The 12,995-nt window shown below is 42.7% G+C and overlaps 1 long non-coding RNA gene across 3 annotated transcripts; it reads left to right on the top strand.

The window, feature by feature from the left end:
• The first annotated feature begins 4,652 nt into the window (after nt 1-4,652).
• Nucleotides 4,653-12,042, top strand: LOC309652695. Of its 3 annotated transcripts, XR_014258889.1 has the most exons (4): nt 4,653-4,877; nt 5,495-5,550; nt 6,261-6,426; nt 11,106-12,042. It is a non-coding gene; the product is annotated as an uncharacterized lncRNA (long non-coding RNA). The 3 variants fall into 3 exon arrangements; XR_014258890.1 differs by having other exon boundaries at nt 4,653-5,550; XR_014258891.1 differs by having other exon boundaries at nt 4,653-5,550; nt 6,261-6,455.
• Nucleotides 12,043-12,995: the final 953 nt, after the last annotated feature.

Genomic DNA, 12,995 nt, shown 5'->3' with positions numbered 1-12,995 from the left:
GGGGTGGGGTGGGGACTGACAGGGGAAAATAATACTACAATGAAATCAAGCAAAAGAGGGGCCTTGGATGGACTGATGAAAATAATGTGCCATGGACTGAAGAGCATGATTAACACAGTGCTGAAGGTGACCACAAGTAAATGAGAACAGACAGAAAGATGATTAGAGTTCATCTTCAGCGGCATGTGATGCTAGGGGTCATGTCCAGGGGTCACAGCAGTGGGGCTAGCAGTGCCAGTAGCAGCATTCAAACCCAGCGTGGCCTGTCCCCCCAGCGTGGCCTTAGTTGTGGCTTCTCCTGCCCGATTCTCCAGACTTCTGTGAACTACAGTAATGACCTTGCAATAAATCCCTTTTCTGCTCTAGTTAACTAGAGTCAGCTTCTTTTACTTGCATCCAACGATCCTGACTGATACGTCACATATTTTGTTGGAGAACATCCTCCAGTAACTTCCTAAGAAGGTAAATTTTGGGGTCTTTGCATGTCTGAAAATGTAGCATTATTTTACCTTTATATTTGAATGATAGTTTGTCTTTAGAATTCTACGTTAAAAATATTTTTCCTCTGAATGTTCAACATATTGCTTTTAGCATGTAGTGTTGCTGATTAGAAGTCGGGTTCTAATTTTTTTGTTGGCGACCTGTTTTCCCTACCTCTGGAAGCTTACATTTTTTTCCCTTCATACTTAAGTGTTTTGAAATATCACAATGATGAGCCCAAAAGTGTGTTTTTTCCCCATCTGTTTTACTGGGCACCTGGTGGTTGGGCCTTTTCAATCTGAAGACTCAGGTCCGCCTCCTCTAAGAAATCACTGTTTTATTTCTTTGCAAATTTTCTCTCCTCTATTTCCTCTGTTCCCTTTCTAGACCTCTTGTTAGTTGGATTTTGACCTCCTGGGTGATTGTCTTCGTCTTTTCATTTTCTCTCATATTTTCCATATCTTTGCTTTTTTGTTCTGCATTCTGGGACATTTTCTTGACTTTATCTTCTATTGAAGATTTTTATTTTTGGCAGTCATTTAAAATTTCTAAGCACTCTTTCTTATTCTCCAAAGATGCCTTTTTCATAGCATCGTTTTGTTTTGTTTTGTTTTGTTTTTTAAGGGATGCAATGTCTTCTCTGTATGTGTGCTTAATAGAACTTTACAGGAGTCTTGGGGATAACAGATGATAATTACCAGGCCAGAAAGGAAAACTGTAAATGGATACCTCTCCACAAGATATTACCTCTCCACAAGAATGTCACCCACGCTCCTCTGAAAGGGACCGCTCATTGGCTGTCCCTCTCTTTAGCCCCCTAGCCTGATACCATGTGTGGGAAAGATTATTATCCACCAACTGGATGGTTTTGGCCATATGCTCCCTACCTGGAGGCCAGATCTCCAGCTCTCACCTTGACATCAGAAAGAGGAGGTCACCGTTCTGTCCCCCACTCCCAGGCCAGCTGTACTTCCTGTGCCAGCACGACACTGCCCATATCCATTTTCTTTCTGGGATATTCTCACCACACCTACTTCCCACAGTGGTGACCTGGTCCCTGTGTCCTACACAAGGCAATCACAGTAGTCAGCAGCACATTTCACAGGGTGGATTGTCTTTAATGTTAAATAGCAATAAATGTTGTGGAAACAATAATCCAGACTAGTTCCTTTTTACAGTCCGTCCTCCAGTAGGAGCCAACAGCAATCCAAGCCTGCACATTTTTTGATGGTCCAAACTGCGTATCTTCTGTGAGCAAAAGCCTGGGCAAAAATATGCACACACATCTCTCAGGAACAAAAAATAATTTTCAGGGACGGTTCAGTCCAAGCCCATGAATAGGACAAAAAAAAAACAAAAACCGAACTCAGTAGAAGCATAATACTGCTGTAGTACACCCAAATTATGTCACTGCTCAGAACGTTTAACATTTGTACCACAGTTGGTACCATTTGCTGAGTGCTTACTCTGAACCAGGCACTTGGATTACCTTCATTTCCTAAAGAAGGAAAGTGAGGCTCCCAGGTGTCAGTTGCCCAGGGTCACAAAGCCAATGAACGGCAGACAGGAAATTGCACCAGGACTGTCTAACCACAGTCAACCCATGTAACTGCTACACAGTGCTGTACTGGTTTCCAGCAGCCACATTCAGGTTAATAGTGATGGCACAATTTTCTGTAAGATCAGTGGGTGGATACCCGAGATTCCTTAGTCCAATAAAGACCCAATTCTGGTTAGTTTGCTTCTAAGGTGAATGGATGTCCTTTTCTCTGGAAACAGAAAACTGCCACCAGTTTTTATTTTTAAAATGTTTTTCTTTCATAGAAACCATAGCACTTTATTTCTAAGTTTTTACTTTTCATCAAAGTAAGATTTGCACATAGTTGAAAATTAAAAAAAGTTCTAAAGAGCTCATAATAAACCCCAGCAATATCCTGTCCCACTCCTTCCCACTGCAAGTCCGGCTCCCTAGAGGCAAGAACTTTATTTTACCAGTCTTTGGCTTTTTCTTCTGTCACTTACTACTCCAAAACCCCCTTCTCCCTTGCCATCTCCCACTCAGAGGCTGAAGAGCCAGATACTTTCTTAGCCACCCTTGCAGCTAGAGATGGCTATGTGTTCCAGTTATGGCCCTGAGTTATGGGCCCCTGCTGGGGCCTTCTGAAAGGCTTTTGTTTTCCTGAGACACACATATCTGACAACGTCCCCTTCCTTCTTCTTTCTGCCTTGAGTATAGCTGTGCTGCCTGGAGCTGTGACAGAAATCTTGTGATCGTGAGGGGATGAGCATGAGGATGTAGACTCCACACATTAAGGAAGAAAAAGTTAGAAAGAGCCTGGATCCTTGATGGCATCATTGAGCAGCTGAACACATGCCACACTTTTGTAAATAACAAGTTAACTTCCCGAAAAATAAATAAATAAACAAATGAACAAATAATGCTATATGTGTTGAAGCCACTGTCGGTTGGGTTTTTTGTTACTTGTAGCTGAAAGGATTTTTCACTGAAGGACCACCATGTTTCTATATTATGTGCTTATGCTACTATTTCTTAACTTAGCAATTTGAGACATTATCTCTTGACAGCTCGTTATGGTAGAAGAAGATTTTATCCCCCTCCACACACACATTCCTATTTTCCCTCCCTTCACTCTTCCAATATGTTTATATCCCAATTCCTAGCAAATCAGTAGTTGCAACCGAGCCAAGAAATGTACTATAATTACCTGGATTTTGCGGGGGGGGGGGTTGGCCTTTTTGAGGTGTGTTCCTGAATTTAATAATTGCTTGGGTTGTTGTTGTTTTTTGTTTCTTTTCCACTTGAAACGTGCCCAGCCTTAGCTTTTACCGTTTGCTTCATCAGTTCGTTCATAAACCTATCAGCATATTTCCCCACAAATGTTCAAACCTCTCAGCCCATTGATTTAAGACGAAATCAATAAAAGGTTGATTGGTTGGGAGCCTGTGGAAGGAGTAGGGGTTTGGCAAGTCTGCTATTAAATTTCCCCTTAAGGTGACTGGGTGGGGACCATCTGCTGGAGGATCTCTATGTCCATCTCTATGTCCAGAAAGTGGAGGCTTTGCTCTGGGACTGTTTGATTTCTTTGGGGGAACTCTCTGTATTCTGCTTGAGTATAGATGTTTGGCTCTTGTGGTTTCTACCCACGAGCACAGGGAAGGTTAGAGGGAGGGTGGGGGAGTCAACTGTTCCAACACGTACTTTCAATTCTCCCCCTGCTGGGGGCTCTACACTTCACGCCCACTGTCAGGATACCTTTTCTGCACCAGAGCCGCCTCGCCAGAATTTTGCAGGCTAGACCAGTGCTCTTCTCATGGATCCCCTCCCATGTGTGGACTGTGCCTCACCTTTCCCTGTTGGGCTTTCTCAGTACCACCCCTCCAGCCCCTTTCTGCTTGCCAGAAGCTTGTTAAAATCTCTCCCCGATTGATGGAAACTTCTCCAGTTTTCTTTGGAGATGTGGGTTTATGCACGTGATTCCTTTACTCTTATTTTATGACGTCGCAGGAGTTAGAGGAGACAGACGTGTTCCACCTTCTTGAATGGAAGTTAGAATCTGAATTTTTAACTGCCCCAGATTGTCTGAATATGCCCCAAGTGGGTAGACCAACATTTGTGAACCACAATGAAAAAAGCCCGGGTTTGGAAATCTGGTGGATTTGAGTTTGAATTCTGACTCGCTGACCTCCTTCCTCAAGTCACATCCGTGAGCCTCAATTTTCTCCTCTACAAAATGGGAATAATAATGTTTATCTGATAGAATTCTGGGAAGATCTTCTTAGCTACGGTATGTAAAGCATCCAACACAGGGCTTGGCAGACAGTAGGTGCTCAAAAATGGGAGTGACTACTTTTTAATGGGAGCAAGTGGGAAATATAATTGGAAGGATTTGAATCAGGTTCCAGGAGGGCCTCAGACACCAGAACTTAATCTTGTGACACCGAGGAGCCCTGGCAGGCTTGTGAGCAGGTGAGTGATGTGATCCCAAAGAATTTGTCAGATTGTTCCCTCCGTCTGATGTGGGGAGGGAGGAAGAAGCCATTGGCCCAGCAGCTCTTGGGTTAAAATCTTTGTCTGCATCTGAGTTATTTGTAACCCGTTGTCATAGCAACAAGTTTGGCAAGTGAGCTGGTGCTGCAAGCTCCTGACAGTAGGGAGGGGAGGGCAGTGGGAGAAGACGGAAGATTTGGAAGGAGGGGGTCGTCTGTGACCAGCGCCTCGCTTTCCTCTGATTTGTCTGAAGCTTTCAGCTGGAGAAGAGGGTGAGCATCCTCCAGGGAGAATCACTGGATGTTGGAGACTCTCTTGCCCAATCTCCTGATATTCCAGATGTGAAAACAGGCCCAGAGAGGTCCAGCAGCTGGCTCAAGGCCACACAGTAAGTGAGGGACGGAGACAGGACTAGGCTTTTTAAAAAAGGACTCAGGGTCATAAAACTGAAGCATAACAAACCTGGAGAGGACCTCTGAAAACATTTCATCCACCTCTCCACCAACACACATATGCTTTTATCGTCATTGTTGTTCATATGGAAAACCTGGGACCCAAAGTGGGTTAGAACTGACCCAGGCTCACACGGCAACTCGGGTGACGACTTGAGATCAGAACCCAGAGGCTTTGGTCTAGGTATTTCCTGAGGAAGTAGCAGTCTGGGGCTCACCGTTCAGAGAAGTCCCTCGCTCCTGACTGTCAAGATACGGCCTCCCAGGGTAAGAGTGACTTGACTGCTTTGGCCTTTGACGCTCTCAAATCCAACACACATGTGTTCAGGTCACATATCCCCTCCCCACACACCTCCTTCTTCTGTAAGTAGGTGCTTCCCACTGCCAATGGCAATGCTGTCGCACAAATGGCAGCCCAGACCCACCTCACCGTGGATCAAACACACCTGCCCCACATCTCCCCCTCCAAATCACCCACAGGCCTCGGCACCTCCTGGACATTCTTTTATGTGATTCACTCCTCACAATGATCATTCTCTGTCTCTCAATTTAGCAGGTGGGAACCTAAAGGACCAGAGGAAGATAAAGCGACTGGCTCAAGGACACACGGTGAGTCTTAGCCTGAATCCCTCCTCCTCCAGAAAGGTGTTTCTGCCCCTGCTATCCCACGCTGAATTCTCAGCCCTCAGAGTTCCTCCCAACATGATCTCAATCACTCCCTGGCACATGTGCTATATGTTTCCTCTGTATTCTCTGCTTTACGTGCAGCCCAAACTCCCCTTCTCTCCTCAAAGCCAGTCCCTCACCAAGTCCTTCTGATTCTCCTTTCTGTCTCCCAAATACTCCACCTTCTTTCCTCATCCTCTGCCACTGCCCTGGCTCCAGCCTCAGCACCTCTCACATGACTGACCCCAAGTCTACTCCCCGGCTCCCTGCTTCCAGACTGGCCACCTTTAACCTACTATTCTGGGCACCAGCAGTGAGACCACATTGGTTTAGAAGTCAACACGTCACTTCCTTCTGTGACACCCCATCCCCCCACAAGGATAAAATTCTAGCTCCTTGTTGGGCAATTAAGGCCACCCACAGTCCTGGCCCCTGCCAAGCCTCTCGAGCCTCATCTCTTGCCACCCTGGCCTCACACACTGTTCTCTGGCCACTGAACTGACTACACGTGGGTCCTTCAATGCACCAGGCTCTCCCTTCGGTGTCTGTGCAATGTCTCCTGCATGGAAGGCCCTTCACAATGACTCCCCAAACCTAATGAACTCACCTCAAGTGTCACTTCATCCAAGCAGCCTTCCTTGATTCCCAAGCAGGATTGGATCCTGTTCTCTGGGCTCCCACAGCCCCCAGAGCTCCACTCTGCCCTGCCCTTTGTGGAATTGATGTCTGGGGTTCTCTCTCCTGCATATGGGAAGCTCCGAGAGGGCAGCTGACTCCGTCTCCAGCAAAGCCCAGCACCTGTCTGGTCCTAGAGGAAAGGTCAGCGAATATTCATCGCATGCATTCAGGTGCGTGAATGGTTGAATGACGAACGAAATTTGGGTTCAGCTCCGTGGTTGTGCACTCCTGCCCAAAAGTTTTGGGCTTGCATGAAGTCCCTCTTTTCTGGCAGGTTCCTCTCAGCTCCGGGGCGTGGTCGCTCCGGGAGGAGGCGTGGCTTGGTTCACCAGCTGACGCAGGGTGAGGCAAACCAGCCAAGTGAGCAGGGAGGTGAGGTGTGGTGGGAGAGACGGGGTGCGGTGCGGATAGAAGGTGAGGGCGCCCACCGAGGTAGGTGCTATTATTTCCCCTCCCCCTTATAGGTAAATAAAGTGAGGCACAGGGAGACTTAGATGACTTGCCAAAGCCACACAGCTAAGTACAGCAATGGTGAGACTCCAACTCTGATCAACTCCAAGTCACTTCCACATTGTCCCCAACATCCCCTTTAGACAACCGATTTGCGGTAGTTAATGGTGGAGTCATGCCTCGAACCGGCGTCTTAGAGAAACAATGGTCAAGGCAGGAGAGAGAGAAGAAATCATACCCTGAACACCTATTTGTGACCTTGTGCTGTAGTGACACCAAGGCATATCGAGGCGGAGCGGGGGTGGTTGGAGCGTGAACGTTTATTGAGCTTCTATTACTTGCTGGGTCTCTCTATACACAACCTCTTAACAGTCACAGCAGCCCCTTTATGTGGAAACTTAATATCCCGGTTCATCTCTGAAGAACTTGAGGCTCCTAGACAGGAAGTGACTTACAGAAGTTTAGACACCTAATCAGCAGCAAGGGCAGGACTTGCATAGGAGTGTCAGGCTTCACAATGAAAGGGGATGAGGAAAGTTCAGAAGCGAAGTGGATCATGGCTTCAGCAAGGGGCTGGGACAAGAGTGGTTGGGTTGAGAGAGGCCTGGCCGATAGGAGGGACCGGTGGGGGCTTTGCTTTGAAAGAAAGGGTGGAGTGTGGCCTTGGAGGGTCCGGAGCTAGAATGCCGGACCCAGACTGGGCACTTTCCATTAAAAAATATATTTTTTATATGTTTCTATTTTTTTTAAAAAAAATATATATGTATACATTCTCTCTCTTTCTCTCTCACCCTCTGCTCAGAAGTCCCCAAACAACAAAATAAATGCCCCTCCCTCCAACAGTAATACATGTTCATTGATGAAAATTTGGGGGGATAAAAACACATCCTACTGCCCAAAGAAAACCAATGTTAGCACCTTGGTGCATTTAGGCTGTATTCTAGGCCTAAGAAACATATTTGAGATCAGGCTGTATAGTCAATTATATATTGCCATTTTTACATAAACATTTCCCCATTAAAAGTCTTTATAAACATCATTCAAATGGCCGCACAATATTCCATTGAGTGGGTATACTTATGGAACTCCTTTCTGCATGGGTTTTGGCATTCCTTTTATTACTTTTCTTTCCTCCTTTAGAACTGTTTGGCCAGGTTTTAGGTTTGATTTTCTCTGTGTCTTATTTTCAGAGATAGCATAAGAGAGATCATTGTCTTGTTTTGTTTTGTTAACATCTTTATTGGAGTATAATTGCTTTACCATGGTGTGTTAGTTTCTGCTTTATAACAAAGTGAATCAGCTATACATATACATATATCCCCATATCTCCTCCCTCTTGCGTCTCCCTCCCACCCTCCCTAGCCCACCCCTCTAGGTGGTCACAAAGCACCGAGCTGAGAGAGATCGTTGTTTGAGTGCAGTTAGGAAAAGCAAGGTAGGCTTGTTGGAAACAGTATTTGAGGGGAATTTAGGATTATGTTAAACACGCACAGGATAAAACCCTCCAATGACACATGAAGGTACACGGTGAAAAATGTCTCTTTCTCACCCCACCCTCAGTTCCCCAGTTCTCTACTGGGTCTCTCCACTGTTAGCACGTCCCTGTGTGTCCTTTGTGTGCAAAGCTGTGTTTCTATTTTTTTTAACAGCTTTATTGAGATATCATTTACACACTAGACAATTCATCCATTTAGAGTGTATAATTCAATGACTTTTAGTATATCCAGAGTTGTGTAACCATCACCACAATCAATTTTAGAATATTTTCCTTACTCCGCCCAAAAAACCTGTACCCATTTGCTGTCACCCCCAAAGCCCCCATCTCCCCTTCCCTAGGAAACCAGTCTGTCTCTGTAGATTTTCCTATTCTGAACGTTTCCTATAGATGGGATCATACAGTATGTGACCTTCTGCAACTAACGTCTTTCACTTAGCATAATGTTTTCAAGGTTCATCCGTGCTGTAGTATGTATCAATAATTCATTCCTTTTTTTATATATAGACTTTATTTTTTTGAACAGTTTTAGGTTTACACAAAAACTGGATGGAAAATGCAGAGAGTTTCCATATACCCCCCTCACCCAACCCAGTCTCCCCTATTATTAACATCTTGCATTAGTGTGGTACATTTGTTACGATTGATGAACCAATAATGATACATTGTTATTTTTTCTTTTTTTCCAGCTTTATTGAGATATAATTGACTGATACATTATTATTAACTAAGGTCCATAGTTTACATCAAGGCTCACCCTTTGTGTTGTACATTCTATGGGTTTTGACAAATATATAATGACATGTATCCACCACTACAGTATCATACGGAGTAGTTTCCCTAAAAATCCCCTGTTCCACCCATTCACCCCTTCCTTCCTCTCCCTGAAGCCCTGGAAACCTCTTTACTGTCTCCATCCTTTTGCCTTTTCCAGAGTGCCATATAGTTGGAACCATACAATGTGTAATCTTTTCACATTGGCTTTTTTCCCTTAGTAATATGTGTTTAAGGTTCCTCTGTGTCTATTCATGGCTTGATAGCCTACTTCTTTTGATCGCAGAATAATATTTCATTGTCTGGATGTACCACAATTTATTTATTCACTCACATACTAAAGGACATTTTGCTTGCTTCCATGTTTTGGCAAATACGAATGAAGTTGCTATAAACATTCGTGTGCAGGTTTTTGTGTGGACATGTTTTCAACTCATTTGGGTAAATACCAAGAAGCATGATTGCTGGCTTGTACGGCAAGAGTATGTTTAGTTTTGTAAGAAACTGCCCAACTGTCTTCCAAAGTGGCTGTACTATATTGCATTCCCACCTGCAACGAATGAGAGTTCCTGTCGCTCCACCTCCTCACCAGCATTTGGTGGTGTTAGTATTTTGGATTCTGGCTATTCTCATAGGTCTGTGGTGGTATCTTATTGTTGTTTTAATTTACATTTCCCTAATGACATAGATGTTGAACATCTTCTCATGTGCTTATTTGCCATCTGTATATCTTCTTTGGTGAGGTGTCCGTTGAGATCTTGTGCCCATTGTTAAATTGGATTTTTTTGGGGGGGGGTGGTTTAAGAGTTCTTTGTATATTCTGATTACCAGCCTTTCATCAGATATGTGTTTTGCAAATGTTTTCACCTATTCTCTGGCTTTTCTTTTCATTCTTTTTAAGTGTCTTCCACTGATAACGAAGCCCAGTTTATCGATTTTTTCTTCCATGGGTTGTGCTTTTGGTGTTGTTTTTAGTCATTGCCAAACTCAAGGTTACATAGATTTTCCCTCTATGTTCTCTTCTAGGAATGTATAGTTTTGCATCTTACACATAGGCCTATGATCCATTTTGAGTTAATTTTTGTGAAGGGTGTAAGGTCTTTGTCTAGATTAATGTTTTTGCATGTGGATGTCCAGTTGTTTCAGCACCATTTGTTGAAAAGACTATCTCTTCTCCATTGAATTGCCTTTGCTCCTTGTCAAAGACTGGTTGACTATATTTGTGTGGATCTATTTCTGAGGTCTCTATTCTGTTCCATTTATCTATTTGTCTATTATTTCAGCAATACCACATTTGTCTCGATTACTGGAGCTTTATAGTAAGTCTCAAAGTCAGGTAGTGTCAGTCCTCAGACTTTCTTTTTCTCCTTCAATATTGTGTTGGTTATTCTGGGTCTTTTGCATTTACAGATAAACTTTAGAATTAGTTTGTCGATATCCCCAAAATAAGTTGGTGGGATTTTGCTTGGTATTGCATTGAATCTATAGATCCAGTCAGGAAGAACTGACATCTTGGCAATATTGTCTTCCTATCCATGTACATGGAATATGTCTCCATTTATCTTCTTTGATTTCTTTTATCAGAGTTTTATAGTTTTCCTTATACAGATCTTGTACATATTTTGTTAAATTTATACCTAAGTATTTAGTTTTTTGGTGCTAATATAAGTGGTATTGTGTTTTTTATTTAAAATTCCAAATGTTCACTGCTGGTATATAGGAAAGCAATTGACTTTTGTATATTAACCTTGTATCCTGCAACCTTGCTGTAATTGTTTATTAGTTCCAGCCATCTTTTTGTTGATTCTTTGTGATTTTCTACATAGACAATTATGTCATCTGTGAACAAAGACAGTTTTATTTCTTCCTTCCCAATCTGTATACCTTTTAATTCCTTTTCTTGCCTATTGCATTAGCAAGGACTTCCAGTGTGAGGTTGAAAAGGAGTAATGAGAGCAGACATCCTTGCCTTGTTCCTGATCTTAGAGGGAAAAAGTCTAGTTTCTCACCACTAAGTATGATACTAGCTCTAGGTTTTTTGTAAATGTTTTTTAACTATGTTTTTTAAATTAGGATTTTTTTCTCTTAAATTTTTATTTAGATAATTTCAGACTTACAGAAGACTTCCAAGAATAGTACAAAGAACTGCTGTATACTCTTAATCCAGATTCCTCAAATGGGGACTTCCTTGGTGGCTCAGTGGTTAAGAATCTGCTTGCCAATGCACGGGACAGGGGTTCGAACCCTGGTCCGGGAAGATCCCAGATGCCACAGAGCACCTAAGCCCATGCACAACTACTGAGCCTGCGCTCTAGAGCCCGCGAGCCACAACTACTGAGCCCACGTGCCACAGCTACTGAAGCCCTCGTGCCTAGAGCCCGTGCTCTGCAACAAGAGAAGCCACTGCAATGAGAAGCCCACGCACCTCAATGAAGAGCAGCCCCGTCTGCCACAACTAGAAAAAGCCCGTGCACAGCAACAAGGACCCAACGCAGCCAAAAATAAATAAATAAATTTATTTTTAAGAAAACCAGATTCCTCAAATGTTAACATTTTACTACACTTGTCTTACTCTATTTCTCCCTCTGTCTCATATATATATATATTTTCCTGTGAACTAATTCATAGTCAGTTGCAGACGTGATACCCCTTTACTCCTAAATACTTCAATATGTTTTTCCTAAAACAAGAAATTATCTTACATAAACACAGAGCAATCATCAAAATCAGGAAATTCACATTGATACAATACTATTATAATTATAATCTACAGAACTTATTTGGAGCTCACCAGTTTCCTCAACAGTGTCCTTTATAGCAAAAGAAAACTGGACCATGTGCATTCAGTTGTCATATCTCTTTAGTTCCCTTCGGTAGGGAAGAGTTCTTCAGTCTTTGTGTCTTCTGACACTGACATTTTTGAAGAGTGCAGGCTAGTTATTTTTAGACTATCCCTCAATTTGGTTTTTTCTGATGTTTCCTCACGATTAGATTTTACTTTGGTAGGAATATCACAGAAGGGATGCTGTGTCCTTTTCAGTGCATTGTATCAGGAGGCACATGATGACTATTTGTGTTTTTCCACTGTAAAGCTACTATTTTCCCCTTTGTCATTGGTGAATATTTTGTGGAGAGATACATTGAGTTTATATATATATATATATATATATATATATAATCTCCTCATCTCCTCAAACTTTCGCCCACCAGTTTTAGCATTCACTGATGATTCTTGAGGTTGCCAAATGGTGACTGTCCAATGCCATCATTCTTTGGACTTGTATTAGTTGGCTCTCCAGTGTAAGGGAGAGCTTTCCCTTCTCCTACATTTATGTATTTATATCCTCATGGACCTATGGTTGTCTATCATATTCAGTGGGTTATAATGCATTAAGATCATTCTTTATTTCGATGTTCAAAATGTGCCATATTTAGCCAGCAGGAAGATGAATCCTTGTCCTTTTGGCAGGTCTCCATCCTTCCTTGAGAACTTCCTTGTTTTCTGGCACCACAAGGTGCTCCAGGCTCATCTTGCTCTTTCCCTGCCCCAGCCCCAGAATCAACCATTTTTCCCTAGGAGACCTGGTCCTTTTCAGTTGAGAATGGCATTTAGGAACAAAGATTTGGGCATTAGGTGTTATACCTATATTTTAAGAGTTTGGTTTTTTATTTAGGGGGAAAGAAAGCTGAAGCCACACCACTGACAACCAAATACTCCTTGTTGGAAGTGTTAGTAGATGGGCAATGACTGCCTGTAAAAGTTATTGAGTATTTTTTTGTTGTTGCTATTTAGAATATATGTTTTATAACCAGGTTATTTTGGGTTATATGAAAAGAAATTATGTGGCTCAAAGTTAGAGATGCCAAAGTTGCTTTGCTGTGATTTTATTTTTAATTGGCTAGGGTGTGCCTTTGGTTCCACATGCTTTTTTTTTTTTTTAAGATTTTTAGAAATTTCATGTAATGTCTGAAACATTTATATTAACATATT

This window comes from Balaenoptera physalus, assembly GCF_965194825.1.
Source record: "Balaenoptera physalus genome assembly, chromosome: X".
In the NCBI taxonomy this organism is placed as follows: Eukaryota; Metazoa; Chordata; class Mammalia; order Artiodactyla; family Balaenopteridae; genus Balaenoptera; species Balaenoptera physalus.
This window is presented reverse-complemented; position numbering and strand designations above follow the sequence as displayed.